The 27906-nt window shown below is 47.7% G+C and overlaps 1 protein-coding gene and 1 long non-coding RNA gene across 3 annotated transcripts in view; one reads left to right on the top strand and one right to left on the bottom strand.

The window, feature by feature from the left end:
- Positions 1-13676: 13676 nt before the first annotated feature.
- On the bottom strand, positions 13677-18290 carry LOC148686056 (uncharacterized). The gene is made up of 2 exons (XR_015949741.1): positions 18151-18290; positions 13677-14554 (listed from the first exon to the last, which is right to left on the bottom strand). It is a non-coding gene; the product is annotated as an uncharacterized LOC148686056 (long non-coding RNA).
- Positions 18291-18495: 205 nt separating this feature from the next.
- Positions 18496-27906, top strand: part of GDPD5 (glycerophosphodiester phosphodiesterase domain containing 5) — a 177351-nt gene continuing 167940 nt past the window's right edge. Inside the window, exon 1 of one of the 2 annotated variants that reach the window (XM_088668462.1) lies at positions 18496-18971. The gene's annotated coding sequence lies outside the window, so the exon portion shown is untranslated. The remainder of the gene's footprint in view (positions 18972-27906) is intronic. The other variant, XM_060273932.2, reaches the window with a different exon arrangement.

Below are 27906 nucleotides of genomic sequence, written 5' to 3'. Positions count from 1 at the left end.
ATGTATTGTTTGTGACTTTTGTAATTGTGCTATTGCTGTGTTGTTTTGATATTCGATTGGGAGCCGCCCAGAGTGGCTGGGGAGACTCAGCCAAATGGCCAGGGTACAAAATTATTATTATTATTATTATTATTATTATTATTAAAATATATCCATTATTATTATTAATACCAAAACTTACAAAAATTTAGACGACATACAAATGCAACTGTCTTTTCCAGAGATTGTGTGTGATGCTTTGTTCTTCACAAGTGCTGTTTTATTCATATTATTACTATTGTTGCCTTTCCTTTCCTTTTTTCTTTCCTTTTCTTTCTCATGCTCCTTTTTAATACCTGTTCAATTAGGATAACTTCAAAGGGTCTACTCGTTCCCAGCATACGGAGGTAACAATGGGAGAATGCCCTATTATTAAAGGTTCCCAGCTAGAAAAAAAGCACAGGGAAATCTCATTCATGCAACAGAGCACTCAGAACACATATTACATGATACGTCTCCAAGCCTGCTTTGCAAATAGCATCTTTTGTCTGCCCGCCGGACCATTAGAGCAAAAAACAGAACGGGTCTGTGAAGCAGGCAAGACAAAACATGCTGTTTAGGTTTCCTTCCATCACAGCTTTTGTAATCTTGGCCACCTTACAGGCCAATTAAACTTTTTGGGAAGATGGACTGTCTTGGTGTAATGCAGTCTTCCCCAGGCTGATGTCGTTGGACTACAACTCCCATCATTCCCAGCCAGCAGGGTCCATGCTAAGGGACGATGGGAGTTGTAGTCCTGGAGATCCATGGGTACCACAGCTCTGGTGTTGGCAGTACTGAGTTAGATGGACCAGTGGTCTGACTTGGTCCAAGGCAGCGTCCTGCGTCCCTGGAGATGCCGGGATTCGAACGCGGAGACTTCTGCATTCCAAGCAAGTGTTCTGCAACTGAGTGGCGGGCTTTCCTGAGACGCCGCAAGTACAACTGCAAGTCAGAACTATTTTAATATTTGACACGCCGGAAGGGCGGACCCGGCGGCGCATTTCTTTTATCCGTGCACCATCTAGTTTTGCTACTGTAATTATCATCCTATTTTATTTTCTTGGAGAGGGCAAAATACACCACTGACGGGTTAATGTGCCTTTAAAAAAACAAAAAACACCTGCAATTAATGAGCTAGTGGATTCCTTGTGGGAACGGCTTGCAGCCCTTAAAAACCAGCATATCCAAGAAAGTTCATGCCACCCGTTGAGGCCAAATTTATGTCACCCATGTGAGGGTGTTCCCTGGTATTTGGTCACAGGGTAGGGATTGCAAAAGGGACAGAGCTTTTTGAACATGAGCTAATGTCTAGCAGAAACCTAGGAGTTGCAACATGCTTTCTGCTGTTTGTGCAAAAGCCAGTAACTGCTGGCAAACTGCGCTGAGCAAAAGCATGACAACAACGAGGAAGTAAATAGAGGAAGCATGGAAGTAGGGCTTGGATCGGATGCACAGGCAAGAGTGGAGCAGAGTAAACAAGAGATTGGCAGATGAATCAGAAAATCCGCCCTTCAGATCTTGTCTCTGCCATGAGGCACTAAAATCAACTGACGGGATTATTATTATTATTATTATTATTACTACTTCCATATTTATTATTTATACCCCGCCCATCTGGCTGGGTTTCCCCAGCCACTCTGGGCAGCTTCCAACAAATACCAAAATACATTAAAATATCACAGATTAAAAACTCCCTAAACAGGGCTGCCTTTAGGTCTTTAAGCAGAGGCTTGACAGGTATATGTCAAGAATGCTTTGATGGTGTTTCCTGCTTGGCAGGGGGTTGGACTGGATGGCCCTTGTGGTCTCTTCCAACTCTACGATTCTATGATTCTAGGTGTTTTCTAAATGCCAGGTAGTTGTTTATCTCCTTGACCTGCGATGGAAGGGCGTTCCACAGGGCGGGCGCCACCACCGAGAAGGCCCTCTGCCTGGTTCCCTGTAGCTTTGCTTCTCGCAGTGACGGAACCGCCAGAAGACGTAATGGAGTTTTCAGCGTGGGGGAGCATTTGATCACATGACACCCGCTCCCCAGAAGACTGTGCCATGTACATTATTATTTATTATTTATACCCTGCCCATCTGGCTGGGTTTTCCCTGCCACTCTGGGCGGCTTCCAACAAATACCAAAATACATTAAAATATCAGAGATTAAAAACTTCCCTAAACAGGGCTGCCTTTAGGTGTTTTCTAAATGCCAGGTAGTTATTTATCTCCTTGACCTGCGATGGAAGGGCGTTCCACAGGGCGGGTGCCACCACCGAGAAGGCCCTCTGCCTGGTTCCCTGTAGCTTTGCTTCTCGCAGTGAGGGAACCGCCAGAAGGCCCTCGGCGCTGGACCTCAGTATCCGGGCTGAACAATGGGGGTGGAGACGCTCCTTCAGGTATATAGGACCGAGGCCGTTTAGGGCTTTAAAGGTCAGCACCAACTCTTTGAATTGTGCTCGGAAACGTACTGGGAGCCAATGTAGGTCTCTTAGGACTGGTGTTATGTGCTCCCGGTGGCCGCTCCCAGTCACCAGTCTAGCTGCCGCATTCTGGATTAATTGCAGTTTCCGGGTCACCTTCAAAGGTAGCCCCACGTAGAGCGCATTGCAGTAGTCCAAGCGGGAGATAACTAGAGCATGCACCACTCTGGAGAGACAGTCTGCGGGCAGGTAGGGTCTCAGCCTGCGTACCAGATGGAGCTGGTAGACAGCCGCCCTGGACACAGAATTGACCTGTGCCTCCATGGACAGCTGTGAGTCTAAAATGACTCCCAGGCTGTGCACCTGGTCCTTCAAGGGCATGACTTTACATAAGCTGCTCCTGCTCAAAATGCAATATGGAGAAAACAGCAATTGAAGACTGACCTTACAGGGCCGTTGTGAGGATATTGCATGTGAAACACTTTTCGACTGAAAAATACTAAGAACGGTTAACTCAGGCATCCCCAAACTTCGGCCCTCCAGATGTTTTGGACTACAATTCCTGTCATCCCTGACCACTGGTCCTGTTACCTAGGGATCATGGGAGTTGTAGGCCAAAACATCTGGAGGGCCGCAGTTTGGGGATGCCTGGGTTAACTCCTCCCCACTGACAGTTCTCCCGGGTCTTTAGCGTGAGTAGATTTTCAGTAGCTGAAACTTTCCCTCCCCTTTGCATTTGTTATGTGGCTTTCGATGGTGGTAGGACGGCAGATTTTCGACAGGTGTGAATCCCCCTGCACCAAATCTCAGCGCTGGAGAAAGCTTCATCAGTTGAACGTCAGCCTGTCATACATTTCTTAAAAGGACAGGAAGCCTGCTAGATACATAATGGCAGCCAGTGATCACATCAGGATATTGCATTCTGTTTTCCAAATGAGATGGAATGTGGGGTCCCTCCAGATGGGTGTTTTGTGGGCATCTCCTGCAACATGCCATCGAGGCAGTCATAGTCTTCTCCTTTGGCGATCCCTCGTAGCCGAGTAAGATTGTCTTCCATAAACATGGTTTTAAAATGACTCTGCAAGTGACCATAGCTGCCAAGTTTTTGCTTTTCTCGCGAGGAAGCCTATTCAGCATAAGGGAAAATCCCTGTAAAAAAGGGATAACTTGGCAGCTATGCAAGTGACTGTGGAGGCCAATTCTGGATCCACACGTCCTTCCACACTGGGGACATTGGTTTGCAGGGGGAGTTGATCACGGTGAAGGTTTGCCAAGCATACCTTCCTCTTAGCACATTTCTCCCTTTCACCCTGAGTTTGAGCATCTTCAAAGCCCATGAAACCTTTGGTAAAGTCTGTTCTCCAGTTGGAGCGCTTGCAGGCCAGTGTTTCCCAATTGTTGGCATTTATACAACATTTTTAAAGATTTCCCTTGAGAGAGTCTTTAAACCTCCTTTGTTGACCACCAGCATTACGCTTTCCATTTTAAAGTTTGGGATAGTGTCTTTGGAAGACGATCATCAGGCATCTGCAAAACATGACCAGTACAACGAAGTTGATGTTGAAGAATCATTGCTTCAATAATAAATAATAATAATAATTTATTATTTATACCCCGCCCATCTGGCTGGGTTTCCCCAGCCACTCTGGGCGGCTTCCAACAGAAAAATAAAACACAGTAATCTATCAAACATTAAAAGCCTCCCTAAACAGGGCTGCCTTCAGATGTCTTCTAAAAGTCTGGTAGTTGTTTTTCTCTTTGACATCTGATGGGAGGGCGTTCCACAGGGTGGGCGCCACTACCGAGAAGGCCCTCTGCCTAGTTCCCTGCAACTTGGCTTCTCGCAACGAAGGAACCGCCAGAAGGCCCTCGGTGCTGGACCTCAGTGTCCGGGCAAAATGATGGAGGTGGAGACGCTCCTTCAGGTATACTGGACCGAGGCCATTTAGGGCTTTAAAGGTCAGCACCAACACTTTGAACTGTGCTCGGAAACACGGGTGATCCTTGCTTCTTCCAGTACACTGGCATTAGTTCGCCTGTCTTCCCAAGTGATGTGCAATTTTTTTTTGGAGACACCATTGATGGAATCTTTGGTGTATAACCGCTCCAACGCCCTCAAGAGTGCAAATCATAACCACACAATAAAAAAGACTTTTATATACACAAAGGTGTAAAAGACTCATCTTTACCAACAATGGAGGAATGACTGTTAAAATGATTGGATTTAGCCGAGATGGAGAAATGGACATGATTAAGCAGAGAAAAGTCATTGTTAACACTTACTAAAGATTGGAAACCTCTTATCGACTTTTTGCATGAAAAAGAAAATGAATTAAGGACATTTGGGCTTGAAGATGATGCTGGTTTATAGAAAGTGGTTTTGATAGGTGTAATATTGGAGTGGATGAGTTGAATAACGTTTATAAATAGCTGATAGACATTGAATTAGGCCTTTATTTTCCTTCTTTTATTTTCTCACTCTAGTTCTTCGCTTTCTTTCTTCTCTTTCCTGTCACTCTTTCTCTCCTCCTTTCTAACTCTCTTTTTCTAGTCTGTGCTTTTATCTAGATTAACATCTTACTTTTGTTAAAAAAAGGTATTTCATAATAATTTCTGCATACCTATTTCTAAATTCCAATAAAATCTGTGTTTGTTTGTTTTTGGAAAAAGAGTGCAAATCATAACCACACATGGATATTTGGATGGGTCCTAATCCTGGCCCAAGATACTGTCGGTGCACATGTAGTGGAAGAAAGAGCTGTTGTCTTTTATGGAAAATCGGCATAAACAACACTGGAGACATGAGTTGCCATACATACGGATTTCCCCGGACATTTTGCTTGCGGCTGCAGTATTCAGGACGTCCGGCAACCCAATCTTCTGCCGATTTCTGAAGATAGGCACAAGGACAGGACAGCCCTGCTTGTGTTGCAAAGATCCGGAATTGCCGATTGAGGCGGCTGGGGTGAAACCCGACTCGATGGCAAAGCAAATGCCATTAAACATTTAGAAAGGAGATGGGGCAGTTTCTCCCTGCCCTGCCAAGGTAGGCAACCCGGCCGCCTTCTCCCGTACAGGGTTGAGATCAGTTAGAAGACAGAGCCTGTGCCGTTTATATTTTGTTGCTCTGAATTTGCTTTGAAATTGCTGAGGGCTTGACGGATTTAATTGGCAGGGCCGAATCAAAGTGGATGTTTACTTCCCTAGGAAAGAGCTTAACCCCCTCTTTAATTCCAAAGTGAAATTATATATTTTTTTCCAAGTGAGAGATGTTTACAGAAAGCCTCGCTGTTTATGTGACCGAGGAAATCCGTAATTGGAAATTGCTGAGCCAGGGCTGGTCATCCTGAATTTTTGCAACTCTCTGTGTGTGGAGAAGGAATTTCTAAGACACTATCTCAGGTGCGCATGAGAGTCACAACCCCATAGTCGCCTTTGACTGGAGTTAGCCATCCTTTTTCCAAGGACAGTCCCGGAATTACAAAAACCATCCCGGCTCCTGATTTGATCCTGGAATATCCCATTCCCCACCACCGCCACCCTGAGGTGAGCTTGGGGAGGAGGATGAGCTGGTGCTTGTGCTGAACAGTGGCGGCTGCGAAGGAGCGCCCCATTGCCTCTCCACGGCCACTGCTGCTGGCCTCTTCCACCCAAGACCCAGCTCCACCTGATGCGTCAGCTCTGAAGAGCAGGCAGGGGCAGGGCTGCCTTGGGCGGGGAAAATAAGGGGAGCAGAGTGTAAGGAGTCTGGATTTTTTAAAATAAAAATTGCTTTGTGCATCTGTGTCTATTCTTGCCCCTTCTAAAATTTATTTATTGGTGTGTGTTTTTTCTTTCTTTTTGTAAATCTACCAAAGGATGAAATAAAATAAAACCAGGGTTTTCTCAGTACAGTGGTACCTCGGTTTGCGACCGCAATCCATTCCGCGGAGCCGGTCGCTCCCTGAATCGGTCGCTTGCCGAGGGCATGCTTCTGCGCGTGCGCAAAGCGCCGATAGAGCGCTTCTGCGCATCTGAGCGCCGCGGAACCTGGATGTAAAGACTTCCGGGTCTGCGGTGGTCGGAAACCGAAGCGGTCGCAAATGGAGGTTTGACTGTACAGTGGTACCTCAGGTTACAAACGCTTCAGGTTACAGACTCCGCTAACCCAGAAATAGTACCTCGGGTTAAGAACTTTGCCCCAGGATGAGAACAGAAATCACGCGGTGGAGGCCCCATTAGCTAAAGTGGTACCTCAGATTAAGCACAGTTGAGAACGGAATGAATTACTGGTAAGTTCTTAACCCAAAGTACCACTGTACATTTTAGGAGGCTATTAGCCCTGTGTCCTGTTGCTGAAATACTGGTGGTGGTGGGGATGGGACAAAAACGGGGTGTGCGTGTATCAAGAAGGGTTCAGTTTGTGGGGAGTGAGAAATGTCCCTACTTTCATCTGAGGAAAGTTTGGAGAGCATGTGACTTCTCTCCAGCCAGGCAGAATGCGGCACATGTGATATATGGCGGAATACCCTGGAAACTCCCTTCACCTCTGCTGGTTTTCAGTCTGCAAAACCGTTTCTTTAGCTTCTTATTGAGTTGCTTTATAGGCTTCTCCCCGGAAAGATGTACAGAAATGAAGGCCAATCGTACCTCCAGCTTAGAGTTGTCAACTTTCTTTATCGACTCTGCTTCTGTGCCTTTTGACAGCGGCGTAGAAGCTAAGCAAGAAAACCTTTGCCCTTTCTTTATTTCTTTCTTCTTCGTAGCCAAGGAGGATTGTCTTCCATAAACACGGTTTTAACAATGAGTCTGTAAGTGATTGTGGAGGCCAATTCTGGATCCACACGTCCTTCCACAGTGGAGACATTGGTTTCTGGGCGGGAGTTGATCATGGTGTGGATTTGCCAAGCGTGCCTTCCTCTTAGCACGTTTCTCCCTTGCGTCCCGAGTTCGAGTGTCTTCAAAGCCCATGACACCTTTGGTAAAGGCTGTTCTCCAATTGGAGCGCTGACAGGCAATCACCTTGTCCTCGTGAGTGGGCTTGCACATTCCTTTGACCCTTGTGAGTGAAGCGTTTGCCCTTTACTTCTTTCCCTGCTGAGGAAACTGCCAATAGCTTAATTTCTGCATCGATGTTCTGTGAATGTCCCGGACACTGTAGAGCATATTCTCTTTCATTGCCCATTGTACAGTACGCTCCGTCAACGTGTGCTGTCTTTTGGGTGGTCTGAAACCCCAGCAAGGTGAAAGTGTGGGATTCTGCCTATCTGACGTTGACCAAAGGGTAACGGTGGGGGTAGCCGAGTTTTTGGTAGCAGTCCTCCAAGGAGCAGGCTAACAAGCAAAACCATAGATTCTACACACACACACACACACACACACACACACACACACACACACACACTCAGTCTATGTAGCCAACTGCTGCCTTTTTAAATATATATTTCAAGGCTCGTATATGTTATTTTCTCTTTTATGGTTTTATTTGTAAAATGCCTAATAAAGGTCTGATAAGTACAGTGGTCTTGAGTACTCACTGGAAGGACAGATCGTGAAGCTGAGGCTCCAGTACTTTGGCCACCTCATGAGAAGAGAAGAATCCTTGGAAAAGACCCTGATGTTGGGAAAGATGGAGGGCACTAGGAGAAGGGGACGACAGAGGACGAGATGGTTGGACAGTGTTCTCGAAGCTACGAACATGAGTTTGACCAAACTGCGGGAGGCAGTGGAAGACAGAAGTGCCTGGCGTGCTCTGGTCCATGGGGTGCTCTGGTCCATGGGGTCACAAAGAGTGGGACATGACTAAACGACTAAACAACAACAACAACAAAAGTACAGTGGTACCTCGGTTTATGAACACAATTGGTTCCGGAAGTCTGTTCATAAACTGAAGCGTTCATAAACTGAAGCGAACTTTCCCATTGAAAGTAATGGAAAGCGGATTAATCCGTTCCAGATGGGTCCGCGGCGTTCGTAAACCGAAAATTCGTCAACCGAGGTGTTCGTAAACCGAGGTTCCACTGTAAGTAAGTAATCTCTGCATCACACAGCTGTTCCCAGGACCCAGGAAAAACCGTTGGCAATCACACACATCCCATTTGGAAGGTGTAAGAAGGAAGGAGTGTTTTTTGATGAGCACGGCTGGAACTAGAAGCCAATAGTCCCACTGGGATGTGCTTGGTAACATGGGAGATATCTATGTAGCTTGTCCCACTAACTGCATTTGGGTTCGGTTCCCAGCGATTGCTGTTTCCACTCTGGTTCTCTAATGGCTTTGAAACACTTCAGCTCCATCTCTCTGTTTACAGCTGCAATGTAACTCCTGTAAATATTTAACTTGGGCGAAAAAGACAAGACAAAAAAAAAATCATGGGAAAGGAGAACAGCTCCTCTGCTTTAAAGAAAGCAATAGGCTTAGCTGCTCTCCTTAGCCATGAGGACTGAAACCTCGGCGGATTTGATGTGACGGAAGACCAGATTGCAGGAGGGGATGTTTTCCCGACCCTGGAAGCCGCCAGCGAGTGCCACAACCAACAGACAGGGTAGATACTTCCCCAGTATTAATCAATAATGGCCAAGAAGAGCTCGTTATTCATTAAAACCTGGACGCCATGCTCCCAGGCATCAATCAATCCCTTTCATAGGCCTCTCTTTGCAGTCACATTCTTGATAAGTGATCTCTTGGGTTAATATGTTTTTTTGTTCCCAAGGGAGTCACGGAGCCTATGTATTCTAACTTCCCGTATCTTATTCGCAGGCCGTTCGGATGGAGTGACTCTCCCAGCAACACGCTACTGACTCGGACCTTGTTTGCTGAACAAAAGGCCTCTTATTCCACCACCGGATCACATTCCTGCTTATCTCGGTGCCATGCTCTCCTCGGCCAAGAGTTCTGGAGCTGTGCTTGCCTGGCAATGGCACGACGCTTCAGGTTGGTCCGCCGTACAAACTCAGGCCTGTTGGAAGTCCGGTGGATATTTTTTTTTTGACTGGTGCAATTTGGCTTGCTGTCTTCTGCACACTTTAAAATCTCTATCCTACTGTTCAGCAAGCTGGATCACTGTTTTATTTATTAAATGCAGCTAGTAATTTTTTAAAAGCTTCAGACAAACCACAGGGAACAGCAAGAACAACAGCAGCAATAATAATAATAATAATAATAATAATAATAATAATAATAATAATAATAAATAGGCAGCAATAAAGAAAGCAGCCGGGGTGACATAAATTATCCATGAAAAGTTCTGAAAAATAAGATTGTTTTCACCGAAAGCTGAAAAGCTGAAACCTAGTTGCTGCTTAAAAGAATATAAAGTTACACGCCACCTGTCTCTGAGCAGAGCAGTGGCGTAGCATGGGTTGTCAGCACCCGGGGCAAGGCAAGTAATTTGCGCCCCCTAACCCGTGGATTTTAGCACTCGAGTCCCCCTGCACCCCCCACGCTACGCCACTGGTGTGGGGAAGCCACTCAAGAAGGTCGCGGACAACGAAGGGGCAGCGGCGGCGGCGAGGCAGCCCGGTCTTTTAGTGGAGAGGGTATTCCCCTCGCCGCGGTGGCTAGGCTGGCTAAGGGTACTGGAAATGACGCGGTGGCTAGGCTGGCTAAGCGCGCCCCCCCAGATGTTGCGCCCGGTGCGGCCGGGCCCCCCTGCACCCCCCACACTACGCCACTGGAGCAGAGAGAGGGGTTCCAGGCACTCACCAAGGGTTTAGCTTCCTTGGAATGAAGCTCAGTGTCTTTAGGATAAATGCTTTTCTTACACATGTATGCAACCTGAGCATAAGATGGAGGCGCTCAGGGCATTAACACCTCAACAGATCTTTGGATCCAGCACACAGCAAGCAGGTTTCTGTGTCTCCGGCTTCCAGCTCAGCCCCCTCACCAAGCTCTAGCTATTGTTCTCCTATACAGCAGGTGATAGCTGGTTTTCAACTTTGTGATCTATCACCAGCTAAACATCTCAATCTATTGATGTACTGATATATCGCAATGGAAGGGAGCGGGTGGGGCCGTGGTCTAAACCACTGAGCCTCTTGGGCTTGCCGATCGGAAGGCCGGCGGTTCGAATCCCTGCGACGGGGTGAGCTCCCATTGCTCTGTCCCAGCTCCTGTCAACCTAGCAGTTCGATAGCACACCAATGCGAGTAGATAAATAGGTACCGCTGCAGCGGGAAGGTAAATGGCATTTCCATGCGCTCTGGTTTCCATCATGGTGTCCCGTTGCGCCAGAAGAGGTTGAGTCCTGCTGGCCACATGACCCGGAAAGCTGTCTGTGGACAAACGCCGGCTTCCTCGGCCTGAAAAATGAGATGAGCGTCGTAACCCCATAGTCAACTGGACTTAACCGTCCAGGGGTCCTTTACCTTTTTTACCTATATCACAAGGCCTGAAATAAAGATGGAGCTATGGAGAGACATTGACTGGCTTCATGGTTTTCCCCACCTTGTGATTTTTGCATAGCACACACACACACACACACACCTTGATTCGCGATATATTGCCAGGTAGGTCAAAAATTATGAAACCGATAATCACAATACGGACTTCAAACCAGTTTTGGACGATATATTGCTCAACCCTAATAGTAGGTACCGGTAGGAGGGAAAGCCCATCGAGCGCCGCGACTTCATTGTATCTCTTCTAACCTTGCTCATTCTTTTTTTTTTTAATTTTAAAAAGCTTTATTTCTTATTTTTTTTAAAAAAAGTTACATACATACAAACCATATAATCAACCAATTCAACACAAAAAAGTAAACACAAATATAACTGCAAATAATATATACACCAAAATATACACCAAAACTCTGAAGAACAGAACCACAACAAAAAAAGAAGAGAAAAAGAAGAAGAAAAGAGAAAAAGAGGAAAGGAAGCAAAAAAGAAAGAAAGGAAAAAAAAAGGGGGGGAAAGAAAGATGGATGTATGTATATATACATATAAGAATAAAAAGGAAAAAAAAGAAAAGAAAAAGAAGAGAAAAAAAAATTAAAAATTAAAAAAAGCTTCCGATTGTTGATATACCGTTTCTCACCATTTTCAATTTTCCCTGTCTTCCTCTTCTTTATTTTCCCACCCTTTGTGGGTAACTATTGCTCATTCTTTTGGGATGTTGATAAGTATACTTAAGTGACAAGGCCACTATCATATAAATAAATTTGTCTGACTAGTTCGACAACCTTCTGTCTTAGATTCGAACTCTCATTGGGTACACGGCCAGAAGAACTGGAAGGGATAGGGAAAACAGCCTCAAATCTCACATCGGACGCTTGGTACCGCTCACTCTGGAGTATAATGGATAAAATCATGCATAATTTGAGGTTTCAACAAGGACCAGAAACCCCCGAGACTTTTCATAAGATTTGGCATTCTTTTAGGACACGTGCAGCAAAACCACCATTTCTTCTCACAAACCTCAGACTAATCTGATAATCGAGGGCAACCCAGAGATGGGCAAGGTATAAAGAATAAAATTAAAATTATTGTTCTGTAGATAACACCGATAGTCTTTACTTCGACTTTGTTATTTTAACCCACATGCAATTGGACTCATTTTACGTGCCTATCTAACAGTTTGGTTTTTCATCTTTTTAATTTCCGTCTGGTGTTATAACGCTTCTCTCTGTTTTATATACCGTTGCAAAATGAAACATTAATTTTAAAAAAAACTTTACAAAAAAAAGCCCCAAATAATTGAAAGGGATTCAGGGCATCATCCAGAATGACTCTGACGCCAGAGTCACAACACCAGTAATAAATATAGCTGGGATAGCTCAGTCGGTAGAGTGTAATAAAATAAATAATAATAATAATATTTATACCCTGCCCATCTGGCTGGGTTTCCCCAGCCACTCTGGGCGGCTTACAGCATCTATAAAACATAGTAAAATATCAAACATTAAAAACTTCCCGATCCAGGGCTGCCTTCGGGGGACTTCTAAAAGTTGTGTACTGTAGTGCTTTATCTCCTTGGCATCTGAAGGGAGGGCGTTCCACAGGGAGGGTGCCACTACCGAGAAGGCCTTCCGTGTGAGAGACTTAATCTCAGGGCCGTGGGTTCGAGGCCCGTGTTACGCTAAATTTCCCTGCCTTGCAGAGGCTTGTACTAAATGACCCCTGGGGTCCCTTCCAACACTACAACGCGATGAATAATAAAATGGAAGAAAACACACATCGAGATCGACAGCACGGACGTTGGCCTGGAGATTTTGCAGGGCAGTGTGTGTGCATTTTGCGGAGCGTCTCCTGGGCTCCCCTTGACACCTTGTGCAAGGTGAACTGCAGCTGCACATGGTGCGCTCCGGAGGCTGCGACGGCGGCCGAAGCGCTGATCCTATTATCCGCCTGCTGTCGCTGGAGAGCGCGACGGAAACTCTCCCATTGTGTTGGCAGTAATTGCTTTGCCTCCAGTCGGTGCCGCTTCAAAGGGAGCAGGCGGTCTGAACAGCCACAGGGTGCCCAAGCCGCAGGGCGAGAGGAACCGGCTGAAAATGCCAGAGCTCCAGCTGAGCACTGTTTGCTCGTGTGCTGCGGTGTGTGCCGTGCACGTAAGCAGGCTGCTCAGACCTGTCCCGAGACGCTTTTAGCCCTCCCAGCTGCTGGTGCATCGTGGCAAGATGGTCGCATTCGGACCATCCATTTAAAGATCCCTGCAAAGGATCCTGGGAACTGTAGTTTGTTAAGGGTGGCTGCATGAGGGGCGAACTACAGTTCCCAAGATTCTCTGGGGGAAGCATTGGCTGTTAAAATTGGTACGTATGTGCTTTAAATCGTACGTACAGCGTACATGGAACTTTGTAGTAGTAGAATCATAGAGTTGGAAGAGACCACAAGGGCCATCCAGTCCAACCCCCTGCCAAGCAGGAAACACCATCAAAGCATTCTTGACATATGCCTGTCAAGCCTCTGCTTAAAGACCTCCAAAGAAGGAGACTCCACCACACTCCTTGGTAGCAAATTCCACTGCCGAACAGCTCTTACTGTCAGGAAGTTCTTCCTAATGTTTAGGTGGAATCTTCTTTCTTGTAGTTTGAATCCATTGCTCCGTGTCCGCTTCTCTGGAGCAGCAGAAAACAACCTTTCTCCCTCCTCTATATGACATCCTTTTATATATTTGAACATGGCTATCATATCACCCCTTAACCTTCTCTTCTCCAGGCTAAACATACCCAGCTCCCTAAGCCGTTCCTCATAAGGCATCGTTTCCAGGCCTTTGACCATTTTGGTTGCCCTCTTCTGGACACGTAGTAGTAGTAGTAGTAGTAGTAGTAGTAGTAGTAGTAGTTTATTTAAACTGCGCCCATCTGGCTGGGTTTCCCCAGCCACTCTAGGTGGCTCCCAACAGAATTAAAAGCATAATAAAACATCAAACATTAAAAACTTCCCTAAACAGGGTTGCCTTTAGATGTCTTCTAAAAGTCAGATAGTTGTTTATTTCCTTGACATCTGACGGGAGGGTGTTCCACAGGGTGGGGGCCACCACCGAGAAGGCCCTCTACCTGGTTCCCTGTAACTTCGCTTCTCGCAGGGAGGGAACCGCCAGAAGGCCCTCGGCACTGGACTTCAGTGTCTGGGCAGAACGATGGGGGTGGAGATGCCCCTTCAGGTCTCCTGGGCCAAGGCCGTTTAGGGCTTTCAAGGTCAGCACCATATGTTAGATTTCATTGGCTGCAACCAGGTGCTTCAGAAATATTATTTCCTTCTTCAAAAGTCTGTTTTGGCAACCCAGCCCAGCTGGCAGACTTGATGCGACATCTCACAGAGCTTATTCCGCCTCGCTGGAAATAAAAAGGCCTGTAGGGGGAAGGGTTGCAGTCCAACTGTAAGCATCTGTCTCGCATGCCACGAATTTCAGGTTCAGCGTCTCCAGGTAGGGAATGTCAATAATATCTGGAAACCCCAGAGAGCCTCTGCCAGTCAGTGCAGGTTATATGGGGCAAGGTGGACCAATGGTGATCTGACTTGGTATATCCCTGGATTCCCAAAGCAATTAGGCTCATCCTAGGTCGGTGGGGTGGGGTAGTGGTTAGAGTGTCAGCCTAGGACCTAGGTCGACCTTGGGTGACCTTGCTCCAGTCGCTGCTCTTCAGCCTAACAGGATCCGCTCCCTGTTCCTGATACGCTTGCAGATCTCTTCGCCTCGAAACCTGTAAAGAAAACCATGCAAAGAAAATATGAAGGAGGAAGACAGAATTAAGGTTATCAGTTTGTATATTGAGCTGCCTTAAGACTGTGTTGTTGTTGTTGTTGTTAATATCCCGCCTTTTCTGCAGACCAGGACGGCTGAACCAGAATAAAACAGCAGAGATACAATACAAAAAGCCTAAAAACCTAGAAAAGGCAATGATTGAGAAGTAATTTCAACTTGCATCTTTAAATAAGTTTAATAAAGTGTGTGTGTGTGTGTGTGTGTGTGTGTGTGTGTATATATATATATATATATATATATATATATATATATATATATATATATCTGGGCACCACAGTTCAAGAAGGATACTGACAAGGTGGAACGTATCCAGAAGAGGGCAACCAAAATGGTCAAAGGCCTGGAAACGGTGCCTTATGAGGAACGGCTTAGGGAGCTGGGTATGTTTAGCCTGGAGAAGAGAAGGTTAAGGGGTGATATGATAGCCATGTTCAAATAAATAAAAGGATGTCATATAGAGGAGGGAGAAAGGTTGTTTCCTGCTGCTCCAGAGAAGCACACACGGAGCAATGGATTCAAACTTCAAGAAAGAAGATTCCACCTAAACATTAGGAAGAACTTCCTGACAGTAAGAGCTGTTCGGCAGTGGAATTTGCTACCAAGGAGTGTGGTGGAGTCTCCTTCTTTGGAGGTCTTTAAGCAGAAGCTTGGCAGCCATCTGTCAGGAATGCTTTGATGGTGTTTCCTGCTTGGCAGGGGGTTGGACTGGATGGCTCTTGTGGTCTCTTCCAACTCAATGATTCTATATATAAAATAGTGGGTTACCTTACCAAGGGAATTTGGACTTGTGGGTCACCATACCAAGAAAGTTTGGGAACTGCTGCTTTACCTTGTAAGCTGGTGTTCAGGGACTGTCTTGGGTCAGACAATATCTAAGCTGCTCGAGGAGCTGAAGAGTGGTGTGCAAATGCTCAAAACAAATGCATGAAGGGAAACAAAGAAATGAAACAATGTCCTGGCTGGTGTCAGCTGCCCAGATATGTGACTGGGAGGATAATATATTTAAAAGGTGAATTTGGGAGAAGAGCTTTGGCATGCGTTCAGCTCTGGCCTGGATCTGTGGAGGAGAGAGGAAGGGGAGGAGTTTTACTGCATTTTTGGATTTGGTTTTTAACCACAATGTTTTAATGTTTAAGGGTGTGTGTGTGTGCAGTCGCTTTAAACGTGTGTTTTTTCTCTAAAAACCTTCGTTTGTAACCTTTCAATTTTGCTATTTTGGAATGTTCTGTCTGATGCCTTAGGTTAGGTTGCAAATGGGTTTGGGATTATTTTATTTATTTTTGAAATATAAAGGGGCATAGAAGTGATGTAAACAAACAAACAAACAAATGCAAGATGTCCCATATCTATCTATCTATCTATCTATCTATCTATCTATCTATCTATCTATCTATCTATCTATCTATCTATCTATCTATGTCCTAAAGCTGAGGCCTATTTAACTGCTCAGTAGTGTAATTGGGTCATTTTGATTTAATGGACTTACCATCTCCCCTCCCCTTTCAATAGTCATTTGTATGGCTCATTTGACCCAGGTGGCACTGTGAGTTAAACCACAGAGTCTAGGGCTTGCTGATCAGAAGGTCGGCGGTTCGAATCCCTGCAATGGGGTGAGCTCCCGTTGCTCGGTCCCAGCTCCTGCCCACCTAGCAGTTCGAAAGCACATCAAAGTGCAAGTAGATAAATAGGGACCGCTCCGGCGGGAAGGTAAACGGCGTTTCCGTGCACTGCTCTGGTTCGCCAGAAGCAGTTTTGTCATGCTGGCCACATGACCCAGAAGCTGTCTGCGGACAAACGCCGGCTCCCTCGGCCTATAGAGCGAGATGAGCGCCGCAACCCCAGAGTCGGACACGACTGGACCTGATGGTCAGGGGCCCCTTTACCTTTACCTTTATGGCAGGTGTGAATAAACATGTTTCTAAATAAATAACTTATCTAATATAACCTTTGAGCAGCCAGCCATTTTAACAATTGATTGCATTGCTCTGAAATGTTGCTATGCACTGCCCTGTTGTTTTGTGAGAGGGCGCAGAACAGAAGTAGTTTTATAAATACATTAATCACAGACCCTCCAAGTGTCCCTGTTTTCTAGGGATGTCCCTGATTCTAAGAAGCCGTCCCGGTTTCTGATTTGGTCCTGGAATGTCCCGATTTCTCTTAGGACGTCCTGATTTTCACCGGAGAAATGTTGGGGGGTATGGAGTTATGCGCTGCCTGAGCCACCTGAAGGCAATCCTGTATAGGGAAGTTTTTATTATGCTTTTATATATGTTGGAAGCCGCCCAGAGTGGCTGGGGCAACCCAATTAAGATGTGTGGCGTATAGTAAAATTATAATTATGGAATAGGACATCCCTATTTTTATCGGAGAAATGTTGGAGGGTCTGTCGGGGGGGGGGCCCTCTCTGGATTTCAGTGAGATCCAAAGTCCTGCCCTGGACTTCCCTGACTTGAATAAAATATGGGGAGGGGGAGCAAGTAAGCCCTACGCTTCATAACTTATCACATGATGCACAGCACAACCACCATTTGAATGGCAATGCCCATCAACTTTGGGAGGCCTTGCCCCCCTCAAATTATTTTATTGGGGGACAAAAAGACCCCTTGGCCCCTAGGAATTGGCCTCTATGGCTCCTGGGGAAGGGCTAGAGGAGGCCAGCAACAAAGCACCTGCCTTACATGTAGAACAGGCACCCCCAAACTTCGGCCCTCCAGATGTTTTGGACTACAATTCCCATCATCCCTGACCACTGGTCCTGTTAGCTAGGGATCATGGGAGTTGTAGGCCAAAACATCTGGAGGTCCACAGTTTGGGGATGCCTGATGTAGAAGTTTCCAGGTTCAATCCTCAGCATCTCCAGGTAAGGATGAGAATGTCCCCTCGGAGAGCTGCTGCCAGTCAGAGTGGTCCGTGGCAGTCTGACTCTGTTAGGAGGCAGCTTCCTGTGTCTTCTCTTCAGGGAAGGGTTGTAACTCGGTGGTTAGAGATCTGCTTTGCATGCAGAAGGTGCCAGGTTCAATCTCCCGGTAGGGCTGGGAATCCTGTAGCTGCTGCTGGCCAGTGCTGGCAATACTGAGCTAAACGGCCAATTCGTTACACAAAGCTTCCTGTGTCCCCCAGCTGAACTCATCATCTTTCCGTACTGCAGGGATGAATGCTGGGAGATGTTTGAAAAATAGGTGCTGGGGCTGATCCCTGGGAAGCAGCAAAAACTTGCTTGCTGTACTAACCCTTTCCTCCCTGGATGCATGCCGGGATAAGGAATGAGGGGCAGGTTTAATACAGAGAAGCCAACTCATAGGGGGACGAGATCCCTTGGCTCCCCCAATAAAATATTTGGAGGGAGGCAGCTCCCCCCCCCGTTAATAGGCATTGCCATTCAAATAGTGTGCGTGCGCCGTGTCTTGTGATCGATTTTGTGGGGCGGGGCTTACGCTTACCTGCCCTCCCCAAAATTTTATTCAAGTTGCCCCCCCCCCCTTAACATATAAGGTCCCGGGGCTGAATGCTGCTGGAAACGAAACGCTTTCCTACCTGGCTTGAGACCGGAAAGCGAAACTCTCCCAAACAAAAAGGTGCCGGGGCTGAAGAAGGCTGGGTGTCTCCCCGGACTCTCTGCCTGCTGCCGTGACCCTTTCCTGGCTGGAGACGGAAAGAAAACGGACAAAAATCACCTTCCCGCCGGGGAAAAACAAAAGGTCCCGGGGCTGAACTGCGCCGTAGTCCCCGCTTTCCTGGCTGGCTGCGTGGCTGGGCGGGTCCGGGCGCGGGGAGCTCCGCCTCTGCTTCCTTCCTCGCCTCGCTCGTCTTCGGGCGCCCGGGTTGGAGCAGACGCGGTTCTCGGCCGTCCTGGAAGCCCGGTCGCTCGGAGCCGCGATGACCCAGCCCGGGGCTACTCGAGCGGGGTAGCCGAAGCGCCGCCAAGCCGGCCGGGATTAGGAGAAGCGGGAGAAGGAGAAAGGAGGAGGAGGAGGGCGCGCGGCTGGGGCGCCTTGGAGAGCTCGCTTTTGTTCCGCTCCTGGCGCTGCGGCAACGCCGCCGCCGCCGCCGCCTGCCCGGAGCGCAGAGCCTCAGGGGCAAAAGAGAGAGAAGCAAGACACGGGGCCGACCGGCCGCTACCCGCCCTTACCCGGCTCTGGGTCCCGCAGGGCCGCCGCTGCGCGAGAGAGGAACACGGCAGAGTCCGGCCAAGGGTCGCTTGCGCCTGGCGCGCCTCGCCTCGCCTCTCCAAAGGCACCGAGGCGCCGCCGCCGCCGCCGAGGTTACACAAGCGCTCCGAGGGAGCAGGAAGGCACCGAGGCAGCCCCACAAGTGCCCGGCGGAGCCGGAGCGTTTCTCGACCGAGGCGAGCCAAGGTAAGCAGCGCGGCGCCTCTCCGGGACGCCCAGGCGCGGTTTGCGCGCCCCCTCCCCAAAACAACCGGCGCGCCGGGGACTCCCCGCGCTCCGGCTCTTTGCGCGCTCGGGGAGGTGGGCTAGGTTGGGGAGGGGGTGCTTTATGGGTTCTGTGGAATCGAGGCTTTTAATATTTATTTTCAACCCCGGTGTTAGTGGTTTGCCCTGGAGCGCATAGGGGCGCTCCTTAACGCGCGGCTTGGATATGCGCAAGTGTGAAGGTCTTCGGGTTGCCAGCTTGCCGGGGTGCTTCTGCTCCTGTGGCTTTGAGAGGAGCGCGGCAGGGAGCTTGGCGGGGGTAGCCTGCTAAGCGCTGGAGGCGGAATTGTGTCGGCGTAGCCGCGGGGGCAAGGTTAAAAGTTGGCAACTGCGGATCCCGTTTCAACTCCATTCCATCCGTGCAAGTTTGCTGGGAGGTACTGCTGCCTTCAGTGGGGCTTACTCCGAAGTAAGTAGGGCATGCATAGGAATGCATTTTTGTTAAAGAAAACAGGAAAGAGATCACCCAACTTAGATTCCTGTGTCTTTTTATTCCTCGCCCTTAGTCTTTGGGTTGTGGTGGGCTACAGTATATGCATTGTTTCTGTTTATGTAGGAATTATCCTCTCTGAGGGGGGCTGTACTGAAGATTGTGCCACCTCCCTTGAGTAAAGCGATCAACTTTTTTTACATTCCTTTAAGTCTCTTGTGCTGTGTTAGTTGCGTGGGAGGTAGATGTTCATCAGGTGCAGCTGACCCCCCTCACCCCCGCAGCATCTCATTACCCTGATGGGGAAAACCTTTCCTAGTTGAATTTCTGCTGGGTAAAGGCACAGCAGCCCTATTTTTTTTTGGGGGGGAAGGTGGCAACCCATCCTCTTTGGCACGGGGTGCGGGTAGCGGGCCGCACCATTTAAATGAATGAACCGTGGTTGAAAGATCTCTGGCCCCTCCTCGTTGCCCAAATCTACAATGTAGTAAATGCTTTGGGGCCAGGACTTGTTGTCTCTGACCACATCTGCTCTGTACCTTTAAAGCATTATGATACCAGTTTAAGCAATCGTGGCATCCTCCAAAGAATCCTGGGAACTGTAGTTTGCTGAGGCTGCGGAGAGGTGCGAGGAGACCCCCCCTATTTCCCTCACAGAGCTACTGGTATATAATATACAGAGGGGTTTAACTGTCATTCCCTTCTCCCAGGGAACTCTGGGAATTGTAGCTCCGTGAGGGGAATAGGGGTCTTCCAGCAATGTTTACCACTCTTGACAAACTACACTTCCCAGAATGCTTTGGGGGAGGGGAAGTCCTGGCTGTTAAAGTGGTACAAGAGTGCTCTAAATATATAGAGCGGCTGTGGCCTCTGTTTAGGCTACCCTGAAGCAGGGATGAACGGAGACTGGACTCTGTTGGTTGACAGCAGCAACAGAACTACGTTTCCCCGCCCAATCAGACGGCTGAAACGAAGCGATGTAACAAGGAGTGGATTTTGCATGTGTGTGAAAGGCCTGTGAGCTCATCTCTGCTCAGAAAGCAAATTCCTAAGGTTCAGGAGGTGCTTGGCCACACCCTGTGCTTTCCTGCTAACTGTATGGCTGCTTCCAGGTGATCTGTGCATGGTACGTTTATCCTGATACGTTTGCAGGGAGGTTAAACAAAGTTGTGTTAAACAAGTGTTGTTCCATCTTTTTTGCTGCATTTTCCCTTCACTTCCATAATTGCAGAAAAAAAGAAAAAGTCTGATCATTTTGTGGAGGGAAGCAGGTTTGTGTGCGAGGCCTCCCAGTGGACTATAACTGCTCAACCTGACTCTCCCACTCTGTGATTGATTTCTTGCCCGCCTCTCCCTGCCTTGAAAATGACAACAGTCTGGAAGCCCCCTAACATCTTTTGCAACTGGCTGTGCTTGGGAGGTGTTTGTTTGTTGATTAATTTTTTTATTTCTGGCTTTTATTCTGTGCATCATCCCAAGGTCACCTGCCCAGGTGGGTTACATAAACTGAAACGCAATCACGAAATGATAAACAACAAATGGGAAAATAGAAATGTTGGGGCTCTAGGAAAAATTGCGAAGCAGATCTGACGAGTGTGAGATCCACTCGTGCTTTTGGTAAAGGGCCATGTGTCAGGGATGGGGAAGCTCAGGCCTTGTGGCCCTCGAAGCTCTCTGAAGGCCACGCTCCCTCCTCAGCCCTGCCTCTTCTCTCCAGGCCACAGCATTTTTGAGTGTTTTCTCTTGCCCTTGCACTCTGAGGATGACGCTTCTTGTTTGCCTGGATGGATAATAGAGATGGATGTATGAGAAAATTGGTTGCTCCTCCCACTTTTGCTTCTAGCCCTGCCCGCCTGCATGTGGCCCCTGAAAGCTTGCCTAGGAAAGGAATGCGGCCCCTGGGCTGTAAGAGGTTGCCCACCCCTGTATAATACTGGGAAGTCCGTTCTGTGATTAGTTCATATGCCTCCCTCTTCTGCCTGCTCCCTTTTGCCAAAATGTTTTGGAACTGGCTTGCCATTAAAACTGATGTTCAGCGCCTGAAAGCGTGTCCAGGGTTGTAGGGAATGTGTATTTTTGAAGTTAATGTTTCCCCGACGTCTTGGACGAGCATTTCTTGGCTGACTTCATTCCGCTCATGCCATAAATCTCTGCTCCACTTAATTTAGGAGGGAACTATTTGCCTCCCTTCTCCCCCAGCCCTCCCTGGCCGAATCGGGAAAGGAGAGGGGGCAGCGATGTTCCCACCCTCTGCCCCAAAGGCCACATCTGCCTGTAGCGTTTCCGCAGCGGCCTGTGAAAATCCCCCGTGGGAATTTGCACAGAAGTCTCGGAGCAACTGCAGAGGCGACTGTGCGATCATCCTTGCGGGGAGCTGATGTTTCCATGCCAGCGGGAATATCCCAAGCTCAAAAGAGATCTCCCTTGACATTCGTTAGTGTGATTTATTTTCCGGTTACCTACCCTGTCACCCTTCCCCAACCTGGTGCCCTCCAGATGTTCTATTATCTATCATGTCGATATCCCAACTTTCCCCCAAGGACCTCAGACACATAGTTCTCCCCTCTCCCCATTCCACCCCCTCATGACAATCGTGCGAGGTAGTTTAGGCTTAGAGCAGGCACCCCCAAACTTCGGTCCTCCAGATGTTTTTGGACTACAATTCCCATCTTCCCCGACCACTGGTCCTGTTAGCTAGGGATCATGGGAGTTGTAGGCCAAAACATCTGGAGGGCCGCAGTTTGGGGGTGCCTGGCTTAGAGGCAGTGTCTGGCCCATGGACACGCTCAACGAGCTTTCTATGGCTGAGTGGGGATTTGAACCCTGGTCCTCCCAGGTCTGCCCCCAACACTGGCGCTGTTGCTGTTTTGAACTACGACTCCCATCATCGCCCTGAACCAGCATGGCTATGTGGAGCCAGCACTGTTCGACATTAGCCAGGCGCCAGGCGCAATTTTGCACCTGGCTTTTGACCCGGGAGCCAGTGGCCGATAGCCGGTTGGAAAACGCGCCTGGCGAATTTCGAACACTGCTCCAATGTTAACCTCTGCTACCCCCGGCCACAACGTTTCGTGAACATCAAAAAAATTGGTTTGCCTTTCTTTTTAATTTTCTGCTTGACACCTAAATAGTCTTTCCCAGATTTGGGAGGGTGTTATCTGACCGCCTGAGCAAGATTAATGGCACCTCATCAGCTTAGTCAGGTGGAGTGGGCTGGGTCAATGGGAGCAATTAAGATCCTTCCTTATAATGTCTTAATAAGCCTGATGGCTTGGACAAGCTGATGGCCCCCTGGAGGTGTTACAGCTGGCAGCGCCTTCAGATCTGAGCACTCCTCTCTCGGGGCAGGAGGGAGGGAGATTGTGGCAAAGGGGGTCAGCGGGAGGCAGGGTGAGACCTGTGTGCTGGTTCTGCAGGTGGTGAAGGGATGCAATTTATGCAAAATCCCCCCCCCCCAGAGCAGAGGAAGGCAGCTACTTCAGGCTCCAGGCCAAATAACGTTCATCCAGCAGTTGCAAGGAATCGCTCTCCCTCCCTCTGGAACTCCCTGCCTCTTGATATTAGGCCTGGGCTGGATTTGACGCCTGCCAAAAAACCTCTTGGTTTGGGCAAGCCTGATGAGGCATGCCATTGCATTGTGTACACCAGTTTCTTCTTTTGAACTGTTGGTTTTTATCTATGTTTTGAGCTCCCCCCCCCCCCGCTCTCATACTTCCCACTGGCAAACAGGTCGCCTTCTGCAGCTGCTTGCTCTTTAAAGAATCGGCTTGCCTCTTCAGCAACAGGACCCCTTTGCAGAGAAATTGGGCAGCCCAGGCTCTGATTGCGGGTGCATGTCGGCCGCATGCCCTCGACCCCTTGCGCATTTCCACCAGGGGTTTGGATTAATGGGCAGAGGTGGAAAAATAGGAGGGGCCTGCGTGTGTGTGGACCTGCAGGGGGAAAAAAATCGTGGCAATGCCTTGCCTTCTTCCCAGGATCCCTTTTCTCATCTGCTCTAAGCCTGTCCTTAAATAACTGCAAGGTGGCGTCGCACAGCGAGGAGGAACATTGAACTGTGAGCTTTTAAATCCTCACTTCGTGGCTAAGCGGAGATTTCCGCCCGCCGGGTGGCCTTTGGTAACTGCTCTCTTTCAACTTTTTGACCCCCGTCATCTGTCAGATGGGTGTGAAACTGGCCTACCTGACAGAGGGGTTTGAAAGGTGACGGGGAGAACTTTTGAAATGTCTCTGGGCTGCCTACAAATGGGCTTCCCTGCAGGGGAGGGTTTGGGAAACAGTGCTAGAAACTGGGATATATATATATAAGTTTATTGCCAAATGGCGCTTTAAACCTAGGTTACGGAAGCGACAACAGAATGTCTAGTTGTTGTTTTTTTAACAAGGAACTTTATCATTGTAAAATTATTAATATTAATTTCATTTCTACACCACTTTACATTTTAAAGAATATGAAAAACAATTTGTAACACATAAAAAGACATCAAATCAAACAATCCAAAATAAATGCAATTCAAGCTTCCAGGGAAATCATAGAATCATAGAGTCTGACATCTCCACCATCTGGGCAACATCAGATCTTAGAATCGTAGAATCAGAGCCCGAAGAGACCACAAGGGCCATCCAGTCCAACCCCCTGCCAAGCAGGAATCACCATCAACGGCTTAGGGAGCTGGGTATGTTTAGCCTGGAGAAGAGAAGGTTAAGGGGTGATATGATATACATGTTCAAATATATGAAAGGATGTCATATGGAGGAGGGAGAAAGATTGTTTTCTGCTGCTCCAGAGAAGCGGACACAGAGCAATGGATTCAAACTACAAGAAAGAAGATTCCACCTAAACATTAGGAAGAACTTCCTGACAGTAAGAGCTGTTCGGCAGTGGAATTTGCTGCCAAGGAGTGTGGTGGAGTCTCCTTCTTTGGAGGTCTTTAAGCAGAGGCTTGACAGACATCTGTCAGGAATACTTTGATGGTGTTTCCTGCTCAGCAGGGGGTTGGACTGGATGGCCCTTGTGGTCTCTTCCAACTGTAGGATTCCATGATTCTAATGCACCCTTATCCTCCACGGATTTCTCTAATCCGCTTTTAAAGCCATCCGAGTAGGTCATCAGTAGACCTTGTGGCGGTGGGTTCCGCAGGTTCACTACGCGCTGTGTGTGCAGACTTACTTCGGTGTGTGGGTCCTGAACCTTCCAGTGATCACCTTCGTTGCATGTCTCCAAGGAGCATTAAAAAGTTTTCTTTGCAATCTCCAAACACGCCGGACATAATTTTTATACACCTTTCCCGGGTCTCCTCTTGCATTTCTCTCAACTAAAAAAGTCTCAGTTGCTGCAACAGACGGGGCAGTCACTTCATCCCCTCGATTATTTCAGTTGCCTTTCTCTGAACGTTTCCCAACCCTACAGTATATCCTTCAAGGTTTGCTCCCTTTTTATGCATGGCATTCAGCTCAAAGTAACATTCCTCTGTGTTTTCCCCCTTTTCCTTTTGCATCCTCCCCTCCGCCCCCCCTTATTTGGGGAAAATCTGACTTTTCTTTTCTTTTTTTGCACAATGGAACAGATGCTCCATTTCCCTGGGTGTAAATTTCCTAAGCCTACAGCTGTTCGTGTATGAGCATAAGTGGAATATGTGTGTTGCATCCCAATAAACCCTGATTGATGGGACTAAGTTAGCAGGCGAATCTAGAGGGAAATGGGGTTCAGGGACAGGCACCAAATATACGATGCAGTAGGGGAGGGCATATTCTTACCCCACTGACCCACAACTAAGCAACCAAACAGCAATTAATTTCCCCTCTCTACTTAAATAGCTTTTAAACATATTTATACACCCATACCAGGTGTTTTGCATGAAACTGTTAACAACGTAATGTATCTAGGAACATATTTTTAAAATGCACTGTTAAGCAGAAATGTGTTGCAATGTTTGGGACTTTTTAATGCAGGCCTGGTGCAACCCTGTCACAGAGCAACTTCACGTAACCAGTGTGGTGTAGTGGTTAGAGCAGGCATCCCCAAACTGCGGCCCTCCAGATTTTTGGCCTACAACTCCCATGACCCCTAGCTAACAGGACCAGTGGTCGGGGAAGATGGGAATTATAGTCCAAAACATCTGGAGGGCCAAAGTTTGGGGATGCCTGGGTTAGAGTATCGGTCTGGGATCTGGGAGACAGGGGTTCGAATTACCACTCGGCCATGAAGCTCACTGGCTGACCTTGGCCAAGGCAGTCTCGCTCATCCTAACCTACCTCGCAAGGTTGTTGTGGGGATGAGAACAAATGTACGGCCACCTTGACCACCTTGGAGGCAGTGTTAGAAAGTCAGATATTTAACCTAGGCCCCAAATAGCTCCTTAAACCAAGGTTACAGTCGCCAAAATGGAATGTCTAGTTTCCATTTTGGGGGCAAGACGCTCTAGAGCAGCCCCCCCCAAAAAAAACTAAGCCCTCCAGATCTTTTGGGACTACAACTCCCATCACCCCTAGCTAACAGGACCAGTGGTCAGGGATGATGAGAATTGTAGTCCCAAAACATCTGGAGGGCCGAGTTTGGGGATGCCTGCTCTAGAGTCTTTGTTTTTCAAATGATGGACTGACCGTGACTGAGTCTCAGTTGAACATCTGGCTAGTTCGGATGGCAACCTGGAGCTAGGTTAAGACCTTTAATAATAATAATAATAATAATAATAATAATAATAATTTATTTATACCCCACCCTCCCCAGTCAAAAACCGGGCTCAGGGCGGCTGACACAACAGAATTACAATAAAACATAAAAACAATTAATTAAAATACAGATTAAAATACAGTATTAAAATTTAAAGTGCAGCCTCATTTCAAGTAGTCCATAAATCCAAGCCATGAGGGAGGAAAACGCAGGGGTTAGGCTGAGTCTAACCCAAAGGCCAGGCGAAACAGCTCTGTCTTGCAGGCCCTGTAGAAAGATGACAAATTCCGCAGGGCCCTGGTCTCCTGGGAAAGAGCGTTCCACCAAGTTGGGGCCAGTACTGAAAAGGCCCTGGTTCTAGTAGAGGCCAATCAATAATAATAATAATAATAATAATAATAATAATAATAATAATAAATTTTTATTTATACCCCGCCCTCCCCAGTCAAAAACCGGGCTCAGGGCGGCTGACACCAACAGAATTACAATAAAACATAAAAACAATTAATTAAAATACAGATTAAAATACATCTTATGGCTCGGGATCTCCGGAATATTGTTGTTTGTGGACCTTAAGGTCCTCCACGGGGCATACCAGGAGAGGCGGTCCCGTAGGTACGAGGGTCCCAAGCCGCATAGGGCTTTAAAGGTCAAAACCAGCACCTTAAACCTGATCCTGTACTCCACCGGGAGCCAGTGCAGCTGGTAAAGCACTGGATGAATGTAATCCTGCGGCCGGGACCCTGTAAGGAGCCTCGCTGCGGCATTCTGCACCCGCTGGAGTTTCTGGGTCAGCTTTAAGGGCAGCCCCGCGTAGAGCGAGTTACAATAGTCACTTGAGAACCTAAAGAAGAAAAGTCACTTGATCCAAACAGTCCGCTTTTCGATTGGCCTATCCTGACCTCTTTTTCCAAACGGCGACTGCGCAAAGCAATTTGGTTCCAGAAATTCATTCCGATTGTGCAGATAAAATATGACTGATAGAATGGTACAAGATGGGGTGTTAGTGTGTGAAAACAGTCCAGATCCAATGATCCCTGGATGGGGAGAGATTAGACACCACCCTGGCCCCCGGGCATCATCACTTGGTCGCAGGTGGCTGATAGCCAGGAGCAATATGCGCCTGGCGCCTGGCTAATTTCGAACACTGCTTGGAGGAGAGGTGAGATCTGAATGCAATAGATAAACGAAATTTGTACGTTTCCCAGCAGTACCACACTCCATGCATCTTGTCTGTTCTTTGCTACAGCAGGAATTCTCATCTCTGTCCAGATGGCAAATGGGGATCTTTCCACGCCTGAAATCTTTGCCCTCTCCAGATTTGAAGCACTTCCTATTTTTAGAGGCAGCAGGGCTTAATCTATCTGCAGCGGCTTCCACAAATCCTGTCTTGTTTGTCTGCTTTTGGAGAGGAGGGAAAGGAATTGGAGTTCGTATGGCAAAGAAGGAGGACTTTTAATTTTTTGCAGCAAGCAAAAAAGCAAGGGGATGTTCTGTTTCTGCACATCTGACGTCTTTTAGCTGCGTTGTTTTTCTGTGAGATCCTGTTCCTTTCCGCCATCCAGAATGGAGGGTGCTTTCTGTAATATTAAAAGCAATCATTAAAAAAGGAAATAAGTGGGGGTTTGTGAATTAAAATTAAAACCTCTTAATGAAAATCCTTTCCTTTCAGATTAAGTGAGTTGCGGTCAGACGACCCTGTTTGTGTGTGTGCTGAGATTTTGTAGAAGGAAGGGAAAGGGAAGTCGCAGAAT

The sequence above is a fragment of the Zootoca vivipara genome, chromosome 4, assembly GCF_965207765.1.
Source record: "Zootoca vivipara chromosome 4, rZooViv2.hap1.1, whole genome shotgun sequence".
NCBI lineage: Eukaryota > Metazoa > Chordata > Lepidosauria > Squamata > Lacertidae > Zootoca > Zootoca vivipara.
The sequence above is the reverse complement of the archived record's forward strand: the minus strand, read 5'-3'. Positions and strand labels throughout refer to the sequence as shown.